The 21,885-nt window shown below is 44.9% G+C and overlaps 1 protein-coding gene across 8 annotated transcripts in view; it reads right to left on the bottom strand.

Moving 5' to 3' along the window:
- The window catches only part of Apba2 (amyloid beta precursor protein binding family A member 2), a 273,246-nt gene extending 270,177 nt beyond the window's left edge, over positions 1–3,069 (bottom strand). For 5 of the 8 annotated variants that reach the window (XM_058576702.1, XM_058576698.1, XM_058576713.1 and 2 more), the window contains exon 1: positions 2,884–3,069. The gene's annotated coding sequence lies outside the window, so the exon portion shown is untranslated. Of the gene's footprint in view, positions 1–2,415; positions 2,522–2,883 lie in introns of those variants that run through there. The other 3 variants (XM_058576710.1, XM_058576699.1, XM_058576704.1) reach the window with 1 other exon arrangement.
- Between the last annotated feature and the right edge of the window lie 18,816 nt (positions 3,070–21,885).

Genomic DNA, 21,885 nt, shown 5'->3' with positions numbered 1-21,885 from the left:
ACTTGTCCTGGAAGGCCCTAGAGGCCAGCCAGAGATGTGTTCAGATCCTCCATGTCCATCTGCCATTAGCCATTTCGGACTCCCCACATGAAAGTAAAGATTTCTCAAAGACTTCAGACCAGAGGTTCTCACCTGTTGAGTCACCAGGGCAGGTATTTGGGGCAGGAAACACAGAGGAACACTTGGGAGAAGCTGAGGTCTGGAGGGGACCTCTGCATCCATGCTCTGTGTATGCTCTGCCCCCTCTGACAGGCCTCACTGACCACCACCCAATCCAAACAAAGCCCAGCCCAACCTCACCATCAAATGTGTTTTTCCTCTGAGTTCCTCAGTTTTGTCTAGGAAAAATCAAGGTGTTTTAGCACTCTCTCAGCTTCCAGGGGTGCGATTGGTGTCTTTTACAATTATCTTTTATTTTTATCTAGCATTCTTAGCTCAGTTGGCAAATTAGATATTTATGTGCCTCCATTTCACAATCCATCCCCACCAATTATTCCTGTGAAACTAATATTTAATTTTAAAAAATGGGGGGAGGGCATAGAACAACTCAAAGGTCAGTTATGCAAACAAGCAAACAAGCCATAACTTGGGCCTGAGGTACCCCAGAAAGCAAACAAGATGAGAGAGAACAAGAAGTTGATCATCACAGGCATCCAGTGCCCACCCCACCTCCCAGCTCACACACACTCACAGACCACCTGATTCAGCCTGCGCTTGCAGGAATCCAGTACCCCACAGATGAAAAGGCAGGCAGTGGGGAGGAGCAAGCCACTTCCCTAACACATGAGAGAGAAGACCCCCACCAGGGCCATCATCCAGATCCAATCCAGCTCCAGAGATAGGGCCTCCTCACCAGTGCCGGTGCTGCCCACCTGGGGAGGGTTGTCAGCACCGAGGGCTAACAACAGCCATGTTCCAATTCATCCACTTACACCCTTAATGCTGCTCAGAGTCCCAGCAGGTTCCAAATCTGTATTATTCCTGCCCAGAAGATCCTAAGTTCAGAGGTCCTTTCCAGTGACAGCTGAGTATGAAGGAGAACGTATGGCCACCCAGCAGTAAGGGTGTAGGACAAGGCACTGTAGTTGCTCTGTGTCCACCCCTGCCTTCGGCTGCTGCTCACCAGAGAACCCTCTGCCTCATCTCACTGGAGGAATCCTGCTCCAAAGGAAGGCTACCCACAGGCTCTGGGCTCAGCAGAGCTGTTACAGTGGAAAAAGTTGTCATACTCTGACCCTCAAAGCTTTCAGGTCTTTATTTGTAAAACCACTGTCTTTCCTCAAAGGAGTGGGAGACAATACCCAGAAAGAACAGGAGGTTGAAGAGGCCAGGGACAGATGAGCCCACGTATGAAGTGTCAGGTACAAGATGCCAGATTTTGGATACTTCACCTTGGCATAGCTATTGGCGAGTTGACTACACGAATCCACAGATTTAAGTCTGGCCCCTGACAGTTCCTATCTGAATTGATCTGAAACAATTAAAAGTCTTCCTTCTGCAAGTATATACTAAGTTAAGACTATCAGGCATCCCGTAAGGCAGCAGTAGGGCAGAACTCTCTCGTCAGGACCCTCCGGACCCCCGGACCCTTCTTCTACACGCTGACCCAGGAGGAGTTCACTCCTAGCTTTCGCTTACAGAGGCCCACCAAACACTGTCCACCCCCCACTGCCCTGCATAAAGCACTGCCTGGGGGACGGGAGATCAATGTTTGCCTTCCTAATCTGTGGCCAGATCTCCTGTCAACAGTCTTGTCAGGCTGTGCCTGCCATAGGGAAGGGGCCAGACTAAGGAGCAAAGCCACATGCCCCCAGCCCCGCTCTGGCTGCCCAGGGGAAAGGGTGTGTGGAATTTTTAATTGAGGAGTTTTCCCCATGGGCCTCATTATAAAGGAAAAGGGGAGGAGGAGAAATCAGAGCTCGATTCCCCGGAGGCAGCGAATCCAACAGCGACCCCAAACTCGGGAGTTGCCGCCCGGTACCGGGACTTGGTGCCAGCACCAAGCGGGGCCCCCAAAAGCACTAGCGGCCCGGCCAGCCCAGCGGTACTGAAGCGGGCAACCACCGCCGACCAGCGCCTCTTGCCAGCACCGGGTCGCCCCTCACCGCGGAGCCCCAGCCCTGGATGCAGGAGTCGCCCGCTGGTCCCCGCCGCGCCCGCCCGCCGGTCAGTGGGGGCAGGGACCGGCTGGTCTGGTGGAGTGGGGCCGCGGGTCTCCACCCCCACAACCAAGCGGCAGTCCGACCCTCCGATCGTCCCCCTCCGCTGCCGCTCCGAAGCCCCGCCGAGTCTGGGGGTCAGCACTTGAGTTGCAGCATCTGCGTCCCCCTATCCGCCCCCCGATCCCCGCGCCGACCCGGGCGCCCCCAGGCTGCGGCCACCGGCGACTCAGGAAGCCAGGGACCCCCAGCTTACCTGGCTCTGGCACCAGGCTGCGCGAGTGCGCCGCCGCCCCCTCCCCGCCGCAGCCACTGCCGCCGCCACCGCCACCGGCTCTGTCCGCGAGGCCGAGCGCTGGGCGCCGCCGCAGCTCTTTGTGAGCCCGCGCCGAGCCGCACACGGAGACTGCTAATGAGCCCGGGAAGCTGAATAGCGGCGGGCGCGCCCGGGACGCGGCGTACGGCACGCAGAGCCGCCTCTGCCGGATGCACGCGGCGCGGCCGTGGGGCGCACCCCGCACCCGCCTGCGGCTGGCCGGTCCGCGCCCCCGCCTCGGCCTCTCCTACCGCCCCCAGCTCCACCCGCGCCCAGAAAATGGGGATCGGAAAATGCTTCCTGGAGAGAGCGCGAGGCGGGAAGGAAAGGAAGACAAAGATGCTTTCTTGCCGGGTGCTACCTCCCCCGGCCCCAAAGCAAGGACAGTCGGCAGACGGGCAGGCACACCTGGGATCTGGGTCCTTCGGGGATGGCTTCGGGGACAGGGACTGGAGCCCAGGTTCTGGAAGCCTGGACGGCGCCCTGGGGAGCACACAGATTCCCGGGTGTGCCCCCAGACCCGCTGGCTTGGGAGCTGTAGGGGTCTGGTCCTCCAGCGGGTAGAACAGGTGAAGGCGAAGCTCTACTGCGCCGGTACCCTGCCCCGGGCGCCGCGCTGCCCCCTGGCGGGCTCGGGAGCCCTTGCTGCGCTGAGGGGCTGTGGCGACCGCGCCCTGCTCAGCCCTTCCCGACTGCGTGCTGGGGCCCTGGAAAGAATCCCTTGAGAATCGCGGCTTCGGAAAACCTCTGTAGCAAGGGAGGCCCCCTGCTACCTCCACACCGCAGATCCCCAGATGAGTTTTGGCGACCAGTTCTTATCTCTTGGTCCCTTGTAACCACCCCACCATCGGGTTTCCGATACCAGGTGCTGCTTTGGTCCCAGCCCCAGGGCCCCACTCTGGCCCTTCCTCTCCTTGCTGTCTTGAGTTGGTGGACCCTAACCTCAAACACTCCCAAACACACTCATGTATCCCAAAGAGAGACACTATCCACTTCACAGTGTGAATAATCCCCTTGAAGCCCATAAAGGTCGTGTAAAGGCTGTCGTGGGCCCTTTCATTCAGTCCCATGCAGATGTGATCTGCAGGTCTACACGGGAAAGTGAACAGGGTGCCTTCTCCCGGCAGAACTGGGGCTCAAAGACCTCCTTTGCCTGAACCCTTCTATTTGCCCTGTTTTTCAGCTGCTTTTGGCAGATTAGGGTGAACCTATGGTGCTGGAATTTCTGAAGGGGAGTAGAGGGTGAAGAAAGCCTCTTTCTGCTGCCCTGAGGAGGGGAGCTGACACCCTAAGGAGAGGGCCTTGAGGAAAGCTGGGTCCTCAGCTGGGCTAAGGGCGGACACAGTGTGGATTTCCTGTGACCTCACCCCTCATCTCTCCTCTTCATCTCTTCTTCTTAGCCCAAGTTACAAACAAAAACAGCAAGGGCATAACCCCAAAGCAGACCAGCCACGAGTTCCAGAATCATTTCCCCATCCACATCTTGAGGTGAATGTATGTTCATTGTTTATTTTTCACCTACTTAAACATTCTGGTCACTCAACCAACAACAAGTTTAGCTTCATCTCAACTTCGGTGGCCCAGCTTTTCCCCAAATGCCAGTAACCAGATAGGAACATTAGGAAGAAAAGAGTCCGTGGCTTTAAATATTAAGTATGAAGGCCAAATGTGCACATCTTCTGGCCTTGTCTTACTTGAACATGGATAAATCACATAGGAAACCAGATTACTAGGCCTGAAGATGACCCACACGATGCCATTTGTATGTGTATGTGGAGGAACCAGCTAGTTTGAGGCTGTTTCCTTCAATAATTGCCCTTGAACTCTTCTGTGGGCAAGCTCTGGACCAAGCACTGTGAATTAGACTCCATCCCTCTACACAGGAGCAGTAGTATCTGATGTCCACAGAGTCAAAGGTTCAGGCCCACCCTTAGCCTCATTCAGGACCCTAAATCTGGTGGACTAGAGTCAATCCACTGTTCAGAGAATTTTTTATTTATTTTTTATTCAAACACTTTTTGAAGAATCTTGAAGTGCAGAAGATCCTTCTAAGTATGCTACAAAGTGCATGATGGAAAAACACAACAATAACACAGAAGTGATAACATAAAAGATGGCCAAATTTGACTACAGAAAAAAATCCTGCCTAATAATCACCTTCATGAGCAACTCAACAACAAATCAGGAAAAAAAGTATTTGTAACTTATATCACATTTAATTTCCCTCATACAAAAATAAGATTGAGAAATATATAACAAAAAAAAAGATCAAGCCAGATGCAGTGGCTCACACCTGTAATCGCAGTGGCTCACACCTGTAATCCCAGCAGCTCAGAAGGCTGAGGCAGAGGATTGCACGTTCAAAGCCAGCCTCAGCAATTTAATGAAGCCCTACGCAATTTAGCAAAACCCTCTCTCAAAATTTAAAATTAAAAAACAGACCCGGTGGGGTGGGGGCAGGTGCTGGGGCTATAGCTCAGTGGTAGAGCACTTGCCTAGCATGTGTAGGCACTGGGTTGGATCCTTAGCACCACATACAAATAAATAAATAAAATAAAAGTACTGTGTCCATCTACAACTAAAATAAATAAATAAATAAATAGATAGATAAATAGATAAATAAAAATGCCACTGACATTAAAGGTACTATTTTTTAAAAAACAAACTGGGGATATGGCTCAGTATCAAAAAAAGAAGAAGAAGAAGGAGGAGGAGGAGGAGGAGGAGGAGGAGAAGAAGAAGAAGAAGAAGAAGAAGAAGAAGAAGAAGAAGAAGAAGAAGAAGAAGAAGAAGAAGAAGAAGAAGAAGAAAAGAAAAAGATAGGGGCTGGGGATGTGGCTCAAGTGGCAGTGCGCTGGCCTGGGTTCGATCATCAGCACCACATAAAAATAAAGATATTATGTCCACTAAAACAAAAAAATACATGTTATAAAAAAGAAAAAGATCAACTCAATTTTTAAAAATAGACAAAGGGAAAGGGGCAGTTCATAAGAAACAAAAATACAAATGAATTTAAAATCTGAAAAGATGTCCTTCCTTAATCATAATAAGAAATGCAGGTCTGGGGTGTAGCTAAAGGTAAAGCTCCTGCCTAGTAGGCTTGAGGCCCTAAGTTCCATCCCCAAAAAAGCAAAATCAAAACAACATAACTATACTGAGATCCCTTTGCTTTTACCTGTCAGAGACTCAGAAGTTCAATAACACAACATGTTCCAGAGAGAAAGGGGAAATTGGCAGGCTCCCTCACTGGCTGTGGGAGTATAAATTGTACACCTTCTTTTGGAGGAAAATTAGATCACTTCAATCAGAACTACAAATGGACAAGTTCTGTGTTAGCTTTCCCTTACGGTAATAAATACTTGAGATAATCAACTTATTAAAAGAAAAGATTTGTTTTGGCTCACAGTTTTACAAGTCCCTTTCCATGGTCATTTGGCCCCGTTGCTTTGGGGCTTCTGGTGAAGCCCCATCATGGTGAAAGCACATGGTGGAACAAAGCTGCTCACTTCATGGTGTCTAGAAAGTGAAAGATAGGAAGCGACCAGGGTCCCACAGTTACCCAGAAGGGCTTGCCCCAGTAATCTAAGGTCCTCCCACTAGGATCCACCCCAAAATGTTCTACCATCTTCCATTAGCACTAATCTGGGGACCAAGCCCTTAATACATGCACCTTTGTGGGGCAGTTATCAAAACCATAGGAGGCCCTTTGACCTAAGAATTTATATATATATATATACACATATATATATATTACATGTGCAAAATAGTCATAGGCAGAGTTATTCATTGTGTTAATGTTTGTTTAATAAGTAGCCACAAACGCCATCTCTATCTGTGAATAGAGGATTATTAAGTATATGAGGACACATCTGAACACCAAAATACTATGCAGCCATAAAAGAAGGAAATGGATGATGTATTCACATGAAAAGTTCTCTAAGACGTATTGTTCAGTGAAAGAACAAAAAGCAGAAAATTTGTGTATTATGCCACCATGTGTAAAAGAAAAAAAAAGGAAAAAGGAAGAAAGATTGAGACAATAAATGCTCTTCTGAAATCATAAACTTCTCTGAAATAATCACAAGAAATTTTTTAAAATGTTGGTCACCTGTAGGAAGGAAATTAAAACAGGAATGACAAGAAAACTTTTCATTGATGCTTTTAAATCTTGAACTATGTAATATTATCTCTCTAATTTTTTAAAACAATTATTATTCATAGCCCTGGTTCTTAATCCTTTGGAGGATAATGACCTGTGAAATTTCCAGTGTGGCTAAGGAAGCTGCTCACTTCATGGTGACAGGAAGTGAGAGAGAGAGATATTAGGATCCCACAGCACCCTTCAAGGGCTCACCTCTCCAATTACCTAAGTTCTTTCCCTAGGTCCTGCTTCTTAAAGTTTCCACCCCACTCCCAATAATAACAAGCTGTTTAAGCCTCTAGCACAATGTCCTTTTGGGGACACTTGAAATTTCTGGTCTGCCTTTTTTTCCATGGGGAGGGGGCAGACCCTCTGGTCCTGTGTGGGAATCCTGAATCCACCTTCTTGCTTCCTTTCTGAGCAGATAGATACCTCTATGACTGGACCAAATGGCTGTGCTAACTACTGCCGCCTAGTGACAGTATATATGAATTGCAGGACTGCTGCCAAGAGGGTTCTGCCCGAAGGAGCAACTTGACCAGCCACATTTCATGCAAGGCATTGTGAAGTACTGCCAGAAACTTGTCATTCCTCAGCACTCACCATATCTTATTTTTTAAGTCCTTTTATAAGATAGAAGGTTAATATTTGGTTTATAGGCTGGGGAGGTGTTATGGTTTGGATATGAGGTGTCCCCTAAAAGTTCATGTGTTAAACACTGCAAGAAAATTTACAGATGAAATGATTGGGTTATAAGAACCTTTACCTAATTAATGATTTAATCCACTTGAATGAATTAACTGGGTGGTGCCGGTAGGCAAGTAGGGTGTGGGCTGGAGGAGGTGGGTCCCTGGGGCATGCCTTTGGAATATACATTTTATTTCTGGTCTGCCTCACCTCAGGCCCAGAGCAATGGAGCTAACTATCTATGTACTGAGACCTTTGAAACTGTGAGTGTCAAATAAACTTTTCCTCCTCTATGTTGTTCCTTGTTGGGTCTATTGGTCACAGCAGAAAAAAAGCTGACTAAAACAGAATGGTGTTCTCTTATAAAACTACCAATAACACAATAACTTTTCTTTCATTTCTATGCTGAGTGTATAAATGCATTAGAAGGATAAAGATATGTCTTCTCTCTATGGGGATAACAGAAACTCTCCCCTCCACAAAGTTACTGCTTGGCAAGAGAAGCCTTGGTTCTCATCTCTCTTGTTATACCAACTACTTGAGCTCCTCTTCCTCACCTCTCCCTTCATCCTTGTGTAGTCAAAAGGGTCCTGAGACAGAATCTGGGGTCCTATATTCTGGTCCAACTTAAGGCACCAGTCAGGGTGGGGCCTCAGGCAAATCATCCGGAACGTTTGTGTTACAGTTTCCTCCTCTGTTCAGATGTGAAGGCTGGCCTTGAAAATCCCTAAGGCCCAGGATGTCTAAGAAGGAAATACAATCTAAACCACACCATCAGAGTCTTTGATTCTCTTGCCTTCAGGATTTTTCATTTATATGTATCAATTAATTGCATATAATAATAGAGTTCAGTGCATGCATACAATGTGCACTGATCAAATTCAATCTCCCTTTATCTAATGTTCCCCTTCCTTTCCCAACCTCTAGCAATCATTCTACATTCAGGTTGACTTCTTAATTTCTGGATTTGAGTCAGTGGGGGAAAATCACCAACCAGATCATATTCCAAGGCCCAGTGTTTTGGAAGAGTCATAGCATGGAAATGCCTTCAACAACCATGGAAGCAAAGTACCTTCCTAAAAAGTAAATACTATTGATTTCTTGGCTGATTTCAGGATGCAGATTCTGCAAAATCCAGGCTCTACAGAAACAAGCAAATAATTATAAACAATGAAAATCTGTGGCTCCCAATGCTCCAGATCCTAGCTAGCATTAAGAGCTGCAGAGGAAAGCTACAAGGCAAGTAGGTGCCTGAGGAGGAAAATGAAGCTTGGAGCTTGCCTTTGGGCAGAGACTGAGGCAGGACTCATGGTGTGGGTATTTGCATGTCTTGGGAAAGCAAAGGTTTGTTCTTCTCATGAGACAAGTTACCACCTGCATTTTTGAAGAGGTGAGGTAGAAAATCACCACAGTGCAGACCACCTTTCTTCTTGAGCTTCTGGCATAAAAAACAGAGCAAAGTTCATAGAGATAAGGTGTGGATTAAATGGCACTTAATGGTACAAGTGGTAGAGTATAGGTATGTCATAGAGATAGCAGATTTACTACAGTATATATTTGGCCTTGAACTTTTGTTCTAGCAAGTACTGTAAGTAAGTACTAGGAAGAACCAAAACTTGAGATTTCAGAAAGAGCAGTAGCATTTACAATCGTAGAGCCTATTTCAGTTCCAGAAAACAATCTAACATAGGCAGCCTCTGGGGCTTTAGAACCACTTCCATGAAGGAACATAAAGGGTTGTGTACATCGAGCTGTGAAAGGAACAGCTCAGACCTGCCTTCAGAGGCTGGAAGGACTAGGGAGGCATAAATTCATGCTGAGACCAGAGTGGGGTCAATATTCTGGAGGGTTGATATAAAGAGAAGCTTCTCAACGGCTAGCTCTAAACTGTGCAATGAACTTCAACACAGAATGGGCTAGCTTGATGGTCCTGGAGCCACACAAGGAAACTTCAAGGAGGAATGTACAGTGTGACTCTCTATGGGCTAAGAGCCTGACCGTATGACTGTATGACCTTATGAGAGGGTTGAAGACAATCTTTCCTTCTTGTCTGTTCTTGCATACTTGGTTTATACAAGAGTGACCACATTTCCTAGTTTCCCATCAGAACTCGGGGTCTGATCCAGTATTTTAGTTGTCAACTGGGGGCGATTTTGCAATGGTCTGATACATTCAGGACATGTTTCTGTTTGTCACATTTACAAGGGTGATGCCACTGGCAGGTAGACTAGGAAGGCTATTCAATATAATATGACACACAAGACTTAGAAGTCCCCTCAAACAATAATCTGTTCCAAACCAAGATGTCTACAGTACCAACACTAAGAAACCCTACCATACTGACTTCTAATGTGTCCATTTCTTTACATGGAATAAATCTTAGAAATATATCAAAGTTGCCAGGCACAGTGGTGCACACTTGTCATCCCAGAAACTCAGGCAGCTGAGGCAGGAAGATTACAAGTTCGAGGCCAACCTCAGAAATTTAGCAAAGCCCTAAGCAAATTAGTGAGATTGTTAAATCCCCAGGACAAAACAAAACAAACAAACAACTATGTCTACATCAATCACAAGTAGGGAATGACTCAGAACAAGGAAAAAATCCATTGCTGTATTTCCATGGGCATGGGAGACAGAGATCCAGTCAGTGACAGGGCTATGACCTTAAACTTTGGGCCCAGCCTGAGAAGCCTGGGATAAGTGGACATTCAGCCTGCCCACCTCTTCTTCTGACTGTTTAAAAACAGGCACTTAGGAATAGTGCCAGCCAAGCCCATCCTTGAGACACAGACTTGGAGGTTATCTCAGATCCAAGAGCAAATGCTCCCAGCACCAGCTTTCTCTTCTACAAGAACAATCCAGTGCCTTCTCTGCGGCATGAGGCCCCAGACTTTGCCCTGGTCAGGCCCAATAGAATGCAGTGCTGCAAGACAGGACAACCCTGACCCCTACGTTAGAAGCAAATGACAGGTGTGTGGTACCTTACTAAGGAAGAAAGGGTGTGGGTGTGCTGCCTGGAGAGAGCCTGCAGACACTGAATCCACCCTCTGGCTGGCCATCTGGGCTGTCTTGAACCCTGGTTCTTGCATCACCTCCGATGCCCCGCATACTGCCCACCTCCACCTGGTACCTCATCTCCCACCCCCGCCCTGTACCAAAGACTGTGCCCATCGGGCTCATTTCCCTGGATCTGGCTGCCTGTCTTGGAAACGTTCCTGGAACTCTTTACACGGAATTTAGCGAGCCCAGGAAGCCTTCTTATAGTTCCCAGAGAAAAGACTTTGAGAGATTGTTCCCTGACTGCAGGGTCGCTTTCTCTCCACTGTGGTGTCTTTGATGTATTCGCAGAGCTCTTGTTCAAGCCACTTCCCACAGAAAGCCAGGCCTTCCAGGCGTGGAGTTCCTGCTGTGGGCCTGGCAGCTTCTCTCCCCGCTGCACCCAGCCTCTGCAGGCAGGGGAGGCTGGTCTGTCCTGATGCCACAGGCCCTGCTTCACAGTGGTTTGCCATATTCCGCAATATCTCTTTTCTCCCCCAGTGATCCAAGAAAGGCTTCTCTAACTAACCACCCACTAGGCAAGATCTCTGGGGGCTGTTTGCTCATCCCAGCCTGACTCTTTATTTCACTTGTAATCCTTTCTTCACCATGTGCTTAATGGTTTCCTCCCTTCCCCCCCACTCCCTCTCTCTCTCTTTCTCTCCCCCTCTGCCTACTTTGATACCCCACATACACACACACCATGAATTATAAGTCCATAGCATAGTATCTATCACAAAGTAGGCCCTCAATAAAGATTTGTAGATTGAATGAATGAACAAACAAAAGAAGATTATTTAAGATATTTGATCTCTTGACTTTGACTTTGAAATTGGTCCTCCAAGACATGTTGGGATCAAATGATGCTTACAGGTGTGGAAACAGCAAGAGAACACATGAGATGGACTAGCCTCCCCTTGAGGGTTATCACAGGGCCTGTAAGTCAGAGGTCAGCCTTGTGGGCAGGAAGAAGGGCACCCATCCTCTGGCAATGAGTACTTGATGAAGGGTGGAATCCTCTGAGCTGCCTGAAGATGACTGCAGTTCTTGTGGGCCCCACCTGTCCTGAATAATACCCTTCCACATGACACCAGAAGTACATATTCAACTGATGGGATGTGGCCTCTAAGGATCCCATTTTTATTTAGAATGTGTTGTTATTTTGGTCCATGTACCACCATAGGACTATGTCATGTGTGGGAATGTTTTGTGCATTTAGGACTGTATATCATTAGACTAGGTCCTAATGCTATGTCACTGATGTATTTATTTTAAAAAGAGAGAACTGTAAACACAGAGACGGAACTACACAAAGAGAAAATCAAGCGAGGACACACAGGGAGAAGGCCATCTACAAGTCACAGAACACCGGAGGCTGTCCTAAACTAGCAGGGAAGCATGCAGCAAATTTTTCCTTCCAGCCCTCAAAAGGAGCCACCCCGATGACTCCTTGATTTCTGTGAGACAACAAACTTCTGTCATTTAAGCCACCCAATTTGTGGTACAATTGACCCTTGTATCTGTAGGTGCCACATCTACAGATTCAAACAACTCAGATCAAAATTATTTGAAAAACTTCTTTTCTGTACTGAATATGTACAGACTTTTTGTCATTATTCCCCAAATAGTACAGTGTAACAACTATTGACATAGTATTTGTATTGTGGTATTTTGTACAAACGTTATCTAGAGATTAATTAAAGTATGTGGGAGGGTGTATATAGGTTCTGTGTAATACTATGCCATTTTATAGAAGAGAATTGAGCATCCCCGAATTTTGGTATCCCTGGGGATCATGGACCAAACCTCCAACAGATACTGAGAAACAACTGTACATTGTTATAGAAGCCCCAGGAAACCAACACAATTGAGATGCATCAGCTGCATAATGCAGCAGGCACTAGCAGTACCACAAGTCCCTTGTGTACCCATCCACCAGCTTCCCTGGGTTTTCTTCTAGGCCTGTACCTCCATACTTAATGGAGAAGTCCCCCTGACACTACTGGAGTGGCTTTGCTTTCACAATCAGAGAGGTGGAATTGTACAGGTGTATATAACCTGTTATGGTTTGGATATGAGGCATCCCCCAAAAACCTCTTGTGTTAATGCAGAAGATGACATGATTAGATTATGAGGGGCATAGTCAGTGGATTAATTCACTTGACTAATTAATAATTTGAATGGATTTTTGGGTGGTAACTATAGGCAGGTGAGGCATGGCTGGAAGAAGTAGGTATACCGCTGGGGGTGTGCCTTGGGGATTATGTATTTTGTCCCTGGCTCCTCCCTCTCTCTCTCTCTGCTCTCTGGCCTCCATGAGCTGAGAAGCTTTCCTCCGCCATGCCCTTCTGCCATGACGCTCTACCTCACCTTGATCCCAGAACAATGGAGTTGGCTAACCATGGACTGAATCTCTGAAACCATGAATTCAAAACGAACTTTTCCTCCTCTAAGTTGTTCTGGCCAGGTATTTTGATCACAGTGATGAAAATCTGACTAACACACACCTCCTTCCCCTACCCATCCACCCAGTCTCAAACAGCTATGAGATCAGAGAGCTTTTACCTACCTTGAGAAGGGACCAACCCTGAGATCCCTCCCAGAGCTCTCCATGGGATCAAGCTAAGAAAGTCACCTGGAATCACACTTTGCTCAGCTTCGTCCATTGCCATGGCCTGCTATCCCTGTCCCTGCCCTGCTCTCTCCTGGGAGCACTTCCCTAGGGAAGCAGTTTGACAGGGAGTTTCATCTTAGCTTCTGTCTCCAGAACACCAAACAGACCAAGAACCATAGCATAGAAGTGACCCCAGGAGACTGATACTGAAACGGAGACTCTGGAGATGGGTGACAGCCTGCCAGAGTGTAAGAAGGTCCCGGTCCCCAGTGGTGAGTGGAGTGCTGAGGCCTCTACATGCTTCCCCTCCTGCAGCACTGCAGTTGCTGGGGTCCTCAGTAGTGGTGAATACACTGGAAGCTAGGTGGAAGGGGATACCTTGGATTACACAATCCTTCTGGTGATTGGAGGGAGGAGGGGAAGGAGAGAAAATGACAGATTTGGGTTTATCAAGGACGAATTGACCAGACTGAATCCAGTTGAAAAGCCTAGTGTGTCAATCAACTTTACGTCACTGTGACCAAATACCTGAGCTAAAGGAGAAAAGATTTATTTTGGCTCACAGTTTTCAGAGGTTTCAGTCCGTGGTTGGTTAGCCACTTCCCTTTGGGCTTTAGTAGAAAGAACGTCACTTCAGAGAACACATGGCAGAACAAAGCTGCTCACCTCATGGTGGCATGTAAACAAAGAGAAGGAGGAAAAAGAATGAGGGTCCCAATATCCCCTTGAAAGGCATGTTCCCAATGAATGACCTACCTCCTTCTACTAGGCCCCACCTCTAAAAGGTTCTACTACCTCCCAACAGTACCACAGACTGGCACCCAAGCTTTTATCATACGGCGTTTGAGGGACATTTCAGAGCCAAACCATAATGCCCAGCATCCCTTGATTGAAAGGAGGCTGAGTATCCCCCAAAAGAGCCCTGTAACCCTGTCACAGTTATATGCTATAAATCTTTCTCCTTCAATTCTTTCCTATAAGGCCTTTGGCCATTTACTAGGTCCATGTGTACAATGGAAAAAAGGAAATGCCAAGATCTTTTGGGGATTTCCAGACATGCGCTTTGAAATGACATTAAATCTTAAGACATTTTTAGAAAATGCTTAGGAGAACAAAATGTCACTGTGTTCTGCCAAAGTGGAGACCTCATGGTAGTCGGGTGATACGTGGAGTTCTGGCCCAAATCTGACTCTGCAAACCTGCCCTATGGTTACTCCCCATTTCCAAAATGTGTCATTGGAATAGGTGCACATAGCCCCTCACAAAGTCTCCAAGTGGTTCCCCTGACACACAGGATGAGACTATTGCAATAGAAAAGGCTAAGGAAGTGCCTCCCTCCTGAGATAGTAAGCCTGGGGAAGCTGCAGACATCATTGTCACCATAAGAGGCTGGAACGATGCAGGGTAGGATGCCTGTCACTGCCCCATTTGATTTGCCTCTTTGCCCTGTGTAGATGTCATATAAATCTTGGGAAATGACAACAGATTGTCATAAGCTTGATGTGACTCCAATTACAGCTGCTGCTACAGATGTGGTTCAGGAGCATTCCAGATGTGTGTCCAGATTGCTGCAGAACATCATGGTCCCTGACACCTGGAATGCTTTATGTTAACTAATTGTTTCTTTCCTCCTGCTTCTTCCTATGATCAAAACAGGTGCACATTGTAGGTTCCAAGTGAGAGTACCACCCATGGTCACTGATATGATCATGCCCAGAGAAAAAGCAGGAGAGTAAAGTAGTGGGTGGCACAGGATTTCTCTTTTCTTGATCCTCCATGAGTACATCCCGCCCTGTTTCCCTTCCCTGCTCTGCATCCAGGAAGCCAAACTATATAGACTGTATCTATGAGTTTCCTAGCCTTCTGGCTTCCAGTTTAATACTGGAAGATTGGAGGAAGTGAAGAGAGTGATATTGGTGGATTTCCTCCCCTGGTCCCTTGCTGTCTTCCCTTGGAAGCACAGTGAATTGGTCTGTGCTCCTGCTGCACAGCCTTTTCCCTTAGCTACTGATCTCAATAGGGTCCAGTAATTGCACCCACAACTTGCTCCTTTAGGCCTGGGGGTGCTAACAGCTCCCCAGCTTTGCTAGCCCTGGAGTGATATACTGTTGACTTTGCTTAACCCTGCCTCACCTTTGCAAACAATCCTTTGACTATGCTCTCCTCATTTGCCCCATCTGAAGTTACCTTCTGTTTCCTTGTGAGACTCTGACTGATTCGAGGAAGAGAATTAATTCAGTCACATTATATTTACTGAGTAGTTATATTGTACATGGGACAGAGTTCTCCAGAGAGAAGGGCGAGGGCAGGGGGAGAAGGGTGAGTAGAAAAGGGAAGGAAAGGGAAGGCAGGGAAGAGGAGAAGAGATTTAGTAGGGGAATTTCCTCATGTGATTAGGAGGACTGAGAAGTCCTCCAACAGGTCAAGTGGAAACCCTGGAGGCAAGGTTATCCAACTCCAAAAGCTTCATAACCAGGGACGCTGATGTTATAAATTCTGCTTAATAAGTTGAGCAAGGGGAACCTATAGTTCTGATGTCCAAGGGCAGGAGAGAGAACCAATTCACCTTTCCTTTGTTTTTGTTCTTTCTGGTCTCCTGGTCAACTAGATGTTGCCCTCCCACATTAAGGGCGAATCTCACCTCACTTTGTCTCTGACTCACACACTCATCTCTGGGAAACACCTTCAGGGACACACCCAGAAATAATGCTTTAGCCCTTCTCTGGGTATTCCTTAATCCAGTCTAGTTGATACCTAAAGTAAACTATCACACCATGTAATCCATGCTAGGCATTGGGGACACCATTGCAATAAAACCAGACATGCTCACTGCTTCAGAGTTTTCTGGGAAAGATAGACATTAATCCAACAATCTTTCAAACAAAGAAAAATTACAAATGAGGCAAACAGAAGGAAGGATGACTCTTAGTCCTGTGAAATTTCATAATGGGAGAAGGGGTCTTCTCTCCTTATGTTTGGATTGGTGTTGCAAATAGTGGTAGCTACATATGCAAAGGCCTTGAAGCTGTCAGGAATGTAACACTTTGAGGAGTTTAAGAAAGGCTTAGGTAAAGGAGGCTATAAAAGCAGGAGGGCTGTGCAGGTGGCAGTCAGACCTACTAGGCTTTATCAAAGAATTTATCCTAATGAAAACAAGTAAGGCCATGAGAGCACATGGTTAGGTGGCTCTAAAATGGTCCCCCATGCTCCCTGCCTCCCAAGATTCATGTCTTTTTGTAATCTTCTCCTTCAAATGTGGGTTGGACTTATTCTAATGAACAGAATATGGAAGAAGTGAAGGCATGGTGGGATATCTGAGCTTGGGTTACATAAACAGGTTGTGGCTTCCATTTTGGGTGCCCTTTCTCATTCTTTCCCTCTCTCCCTCAGCTCTTTGTCGCACAGAGAGGAAACTCAGGTAGCCTATGGGACGGCCCATGTAGTAAGGAACTCAGACCTGATAGCAACCATGGGAGTGAGCTTGAAGTAGATTGTCTCAGGCCTGCCAACATCCACAGGTGTGAGCTCATCAGCAGATTTTCCAGCCCCAGTCAAGCTTTCAGGTGACTACAACCAGCCCCATCTGTAATCTGAACTACAGCCTCCCTAGGGACTCTGAGCCAGGGCACCCAACTAAGCCATGTTCATATCTCTGACCCACACAGACCAAGGGATAAATACATGATTGTTTTAAGGTGCCAAGTGTTGGAGTAATTTGTTATGCAAAGATAGTTATCCTTAGATAACTGTCTCAGTCAGCTTTCTATCACTGTGACAAATACCTAAGATAAATCAACTTAAAGGTTTACTTTGGCTTACAGTTTCAAAGATTTCAGTCTGTTGGCTCCATTGCCTTTGGGCCTTTGGAGAGGCAGCACATCTTGGTGGGGAACAGGTGGTGCAGCAAAGCCGTTCATCTCCAGGCAGCCAGGAAATAGAGAGAAACCAAGGGGCCAGGATCCTAATACCCCCTTCAAGACTATGGCTCCCAGGGACCTACTTCCTCTCACTAGGCCCCACCTTCTAAAGATTTCATCACCTCCCAAGAGTGATGAGGACCAGGCTGAGGACCAGCCTTCAATACATGGGCTTTTGAGGGATACTCCAAACCATATTCCATAGTAAGATAGCATATTTCATTCATTCAACAAATACTGAAAAACTGTTAAATACCAGATATATTTTAAGTGCTGACAACATGCATTTTAAATATTTTTACATATTTATTTTTTGAATTTGTAACATGAGAACAGGGTTTGAAATTCTAAAGTAACCCTCTAAAAACTGGAACAAGACAGGGATGCTCTTTCACCACTTCTATTTAACATAGTTCTTGAAACACTGGCCAGAGCAATTAGACAAAAGAAATTAAAGGGATATGTATAGGAATGAAGAACTTAAATTAGCACTATTTGCTGACAATATGATTCTATACCTAGAAGACCCAAAAAGATCCACCAGAAAATTTCTAGATTTAGTAAATGAATTCAGCAAAGTAGCAGGTTGTAAAATCAGCACCCATAAATCAAAGGCATTTCTGTATATCAGTGACAAATCCTCTGAGAGGGAAATGAGGAAAACTACCACATTTACAGTAGCCTCAAAAAAACAAAACAAAACAAAAAAACTTGGTAATCAACTTAACGAAAGAGGTGAAAGATCTAAACAATGAAAACTATAGAACCCTAAAGAAAGAAATCAAAGAAGACCTTAGAAGATGGAAAGCTCTACCTTGCTCTTGGATAGGCAGAATTAATAGTATCAAAATGACCATACTACCAAAAGCATTATACAGATTTAAAGCAATTCCAATCAAAATCCCAATGACATTCCTCATAGAAATAGAAAAAGCAATCATGAAATTCATCTGGAAAAATAAGAGACCCAGAATAGCTAAAGCAATCCTTAGCAAGAAGAGTGAAGCAGGTGGCATCACTATACCAGATCTTAAACTATACTACAGAGCAATAGTAATAAAAACAGTATGGTATTTGCACCAAAACAGACTGGTAGGCCAATGGTATAGAATAGAGGACACAGAGACTAACCCACAAAACTACAATTATCTTATATTAGACAAAGGTGCCAAAAACATGCAGTGGAGAAAAGATAGCCTCTTCAACAAATGGTGCTGGGAAAACTGGAAATCCAGATATAACAAAATGAAATTAAACCCCTATCTCTTCCCATGCACAAAATTCAACTCAAAGTGAATCAAGAACCTAGGAATTAGACCAGAGACTCTGCGTCTAATAGAAGAAAAAGTTGGCCCTAATCTTCATAATGTGGGATTAGGCCCTAACTTCCTTAATAAGACTCCTATAGTGCAAGAATTAAAACCAAAAATCAATATAGGGATGGAATCAAACTAAAAAGTTTCTTCTCAGCAAAAGAAACAATCAGTGAGGTGAATAGAGAACCTACATCTTGGGAACAAATTTTTACCCCTCACACATCATATAAAGCACTAATCTCTAGGGTATATAAAGAATTCAAAAAGCTAAGCACCAAAAAAAAAAAAAACCCACAAATAACCTAATCAATAAATGGGCCAAGGACCTGAAAAGATACTTCTCAGAAGATATACAATAAATCAACAAATATATGAAAAAATTCTCATCATCACTAGCAATTAGAAAAATGCAAATCAAATCTAGTCTAAGATACCACCTCACTCCAGTCAGAATGGCAGCTATTATGAATACAAACAACAATAAGTGTTGGTGAGGATGTGGGGAAAAAGGCACACTCATATATTGCTGGTGGGACTACAAATTGGTGCAGCCAATATGGAAAGCAGTATGAAGATTCCTTGGAAATCTGGGAATGGAACACCATTTGACCTAGCTATCCCTCTCCTCGGTATATACCCAAAGGACTTAAAAACTGCATACTACAGGAACATAGCCACATCAATGTTGATAGCAGCACAATTCACAATAGCTAAACTGTGGAACCAACCTAGATGCCCTTCAGTAGATGAATGGATACACACACACACACACACACACAAAATAGAATACTACTCAGCAATAAAAGAGAATAAAATCATGGCATTTGCAGGTAAAGGGATGGCATCGGAGAAGATAATGCTAAGTGAAGTTGGACAATCCCAAAAAAACAAATGCCGAATGTTTTCTCTGATATAAGGAGACTGATTCATAGTGGGGTAGTAGGGGGAGCATGGGAGGAATAGACAAACTCTAGATAGGGCAGGGGGGTGGGAGGGAAAGGGAGGGGGCAGGGGGTTAGCAAGGATGGTGGAATGTGATGGATGTCATTATCCAAAGTGCATGTATTAAGACCCTAATTGGTGTGAACATACTTTATATACAACCACAGATATGAAAAAGTGTGCTCTATATGTGTAATAAGAATTGTAATGCATTCTGCTGTCATTTATTTTTAAAAAATCAATTTTAAAAATTAAAAAAAATCTTTTAAAAAATTTTAAAGTAACAATAGGGAACACAGGGAAAATCTTCTTCCCCACAGATACCCAATTCCCTTATCATGGCTTAATGTTATCAGTTTCTGGTATGCCCTTCCAGAAAGATTTTATGCACATACAAGCAGAGATGTGGTTCACAACATCATTCTGCAACTTGTTTTTTTTTTCATATATCTTAAATAACATTCTGTGTCTATATATAGAGAATTTCTATATTTGCACAGCTATGTAGAATTCCATTATATGAATGTATCCTTATACATTTTCTCCCATCCCCTCAATTGCTGACAATTTAGTTATTTCCATCCATTTGCTATTACAAACAGTGGCTTAATAATAATTTTCACCCTATAACATTTTGCACTACAGGATAAATTTGTACAAGTGGGTCAAAAAGTGTGTGTGTGTGTGTGTACTTTTGATAAGTTTATAATTTGGATAAATATTGCTAATTACAGTGGCAGTGGTATAGTTGGTAGAAGGCCATCAGCAACAGGTAAGAGTGTCTGCTTCCTCCACAATTGTCAACAGTGTTATCAATCCATTCTCATCTTTGCCAGTGTGGTCAATGCGAAATGGCTGGTATCTCAGGGAGGCCTGAAGTCAGCCCGCCCTTATTATGCTTGCAGTGGAGAATCTTTTGTCATGTATAAGAGCTGCTGATAACACAGGTGTGCTGTAAAAAATAACAAATACATAAATACATAGCACTGTGCCAAGTGTAGAGCAGATTGTGAGGACCAAAGCGGATGGTGTCGCCTAGATGGGGGGTGGGGGCAGATAGAATATAACAGATGGACTGAAAGCTATTTGAGAGACTAAAGAAAGAGGCCTTTGTGAGCTGTGTGTGTGTGTCTGTGTGTGTGTGTGTGTTCACGCGCGTGCGCGCCTGTCTTCTTAGGGGAAGGCTGGTGAGCAAGAGACCTTGCCAGCATTTGTATGTCTCTGGCTTGTGCAACTTGAAGAAAGATGGTGCCTTTGCCAAGACAGGCAAGGCTGAGGGAAGTCCAGGTTTGTGGGGGATGCTCAAATATGTTTTCTGTGGTTGCTATGAGAACCATGAACTTCTTGCATTTACTATATGCTAGGCCTTCCTCCTACACCTTATTGGAGTTTTACATTTTTAACACGTCTTAGATTTTACATATTTAAAATACCAACTAGTAAATCACATACACAAAGAGATATGCCACACCATCTATAAAATGTTAATTATTTTTCTGATCTACAATGCATTGAGGGATCATTTGCATACAAAAGTGGTGGGAATCACCTGGAGGGATGTTCAGCCATGGACAAAGCTGCTTAAATAACTTGCACTAATGATACAGGCGGGCAGGTATCCTCGGAATTGGTTTCCTTCCCTCTGTGCCATGTGAAGTCACTCGAGACATCTGAAATTCTTCAGTTTCTCACTTCTGAGGCTCCCTCTGGTCCAGGATGTGTAATACTAATGTTCATTGGGTGATGGCACCAGATCCCAGCTGATTCCCAGAATCTATTATCCCACATGGTAGAGGTAACAACTACAGAAAAGAAAAAAAAAATAGTGATTTAAAAGTTCTATGTACGTATAACTTCTTGTAGAAAAAAAAAAACCACCATCACCCTAAAATAACTTTGGACTAAAATTGGACTTATGGTCTTATGATAATCCATGTAGGTTTTCTTTTTTTTTTTTTTTTCCCATGACCCTTCACTTCCCAATGCTCCAGCTCAGACTGCTAGCTGTGAATACTACCCATTAGCTGGTAAAATCAGAGAATAAATAGGTCAAAGTCCTGGCTTTGATTCTTCAAAAACCAAGGTAAAGCATAAAAGAAAGAATCAGCTTCCTTTTTGTCTGTCTAGGCCAGTGATTCTCAAATGTGGTCCCCTAACTAGAAGCACTGGCATTACCTGGTAGCTGATTAGAAATGTAAAATCTCAGACCTTGCCTCAGATCCATGGAATTAGTGCAGTGCCTAGAAATCCATATTTTAATAAGCCCACCAGATAATTCTGATGCACAACAAAGTTGGAGAACCACTGGCCTTTGATAACTACTAATTTGAGAACCAAAGTCTAAGAAAGTTCTCCAAGTCACATAGGGAGGGTTAGAGGAAACATAGTTGAAGAGCTACATATTTAGATGAGCTGTCTTAGTCCATTTTCTATTGCTATAACAGAATGCCTTAGAATGGGTTCTTTATAAAGCAAAGAGATTTTTTAAGCTCACAGTTCTTCAAGTACAAGAGCATAGCACCAGAATCTGCTTCTGATGTCAGAGAGCATGATACAGTGGGAATGTTTGTAGGAGGGTGTTACACTGTAAGAGAGGAAGCAAGAGACCAGAGAGGGATCAGGACCATTCTTTTATAACTACCTGTTCTTGTGGGGAAAATCCACTCCTGAGACCTAACCCACCCTGAGAGACTAGCACTAATCCCATCACAAAGCTGGTAATGACTAAATCACTTCCCACTAGATCCCACCTGTTTT

The sequence above is a fragment of the Marmota monax genome, unplaced genomic scaffold (assembly GCF_021218885.2).
Source record: "Marmota monax isolate L192 unplaced genomic scaffold, Marmota_monax_Labrador192_F-V1.1 WCK01_AAM20220418_F8-fsc00005, whole genome shotgun sequence".
NCBI classification, from domain to species: Eukaryota; Metazoa; Chordata; class Mammalia; order Rodentia; family Sciuridae; genus Marmota; species Marmota monax.
The sequence above is the reverse complement of the archived record's forward strand: the minus strand, read 5'-3'. Positions and strand labels throughout refer to the sequence as shown.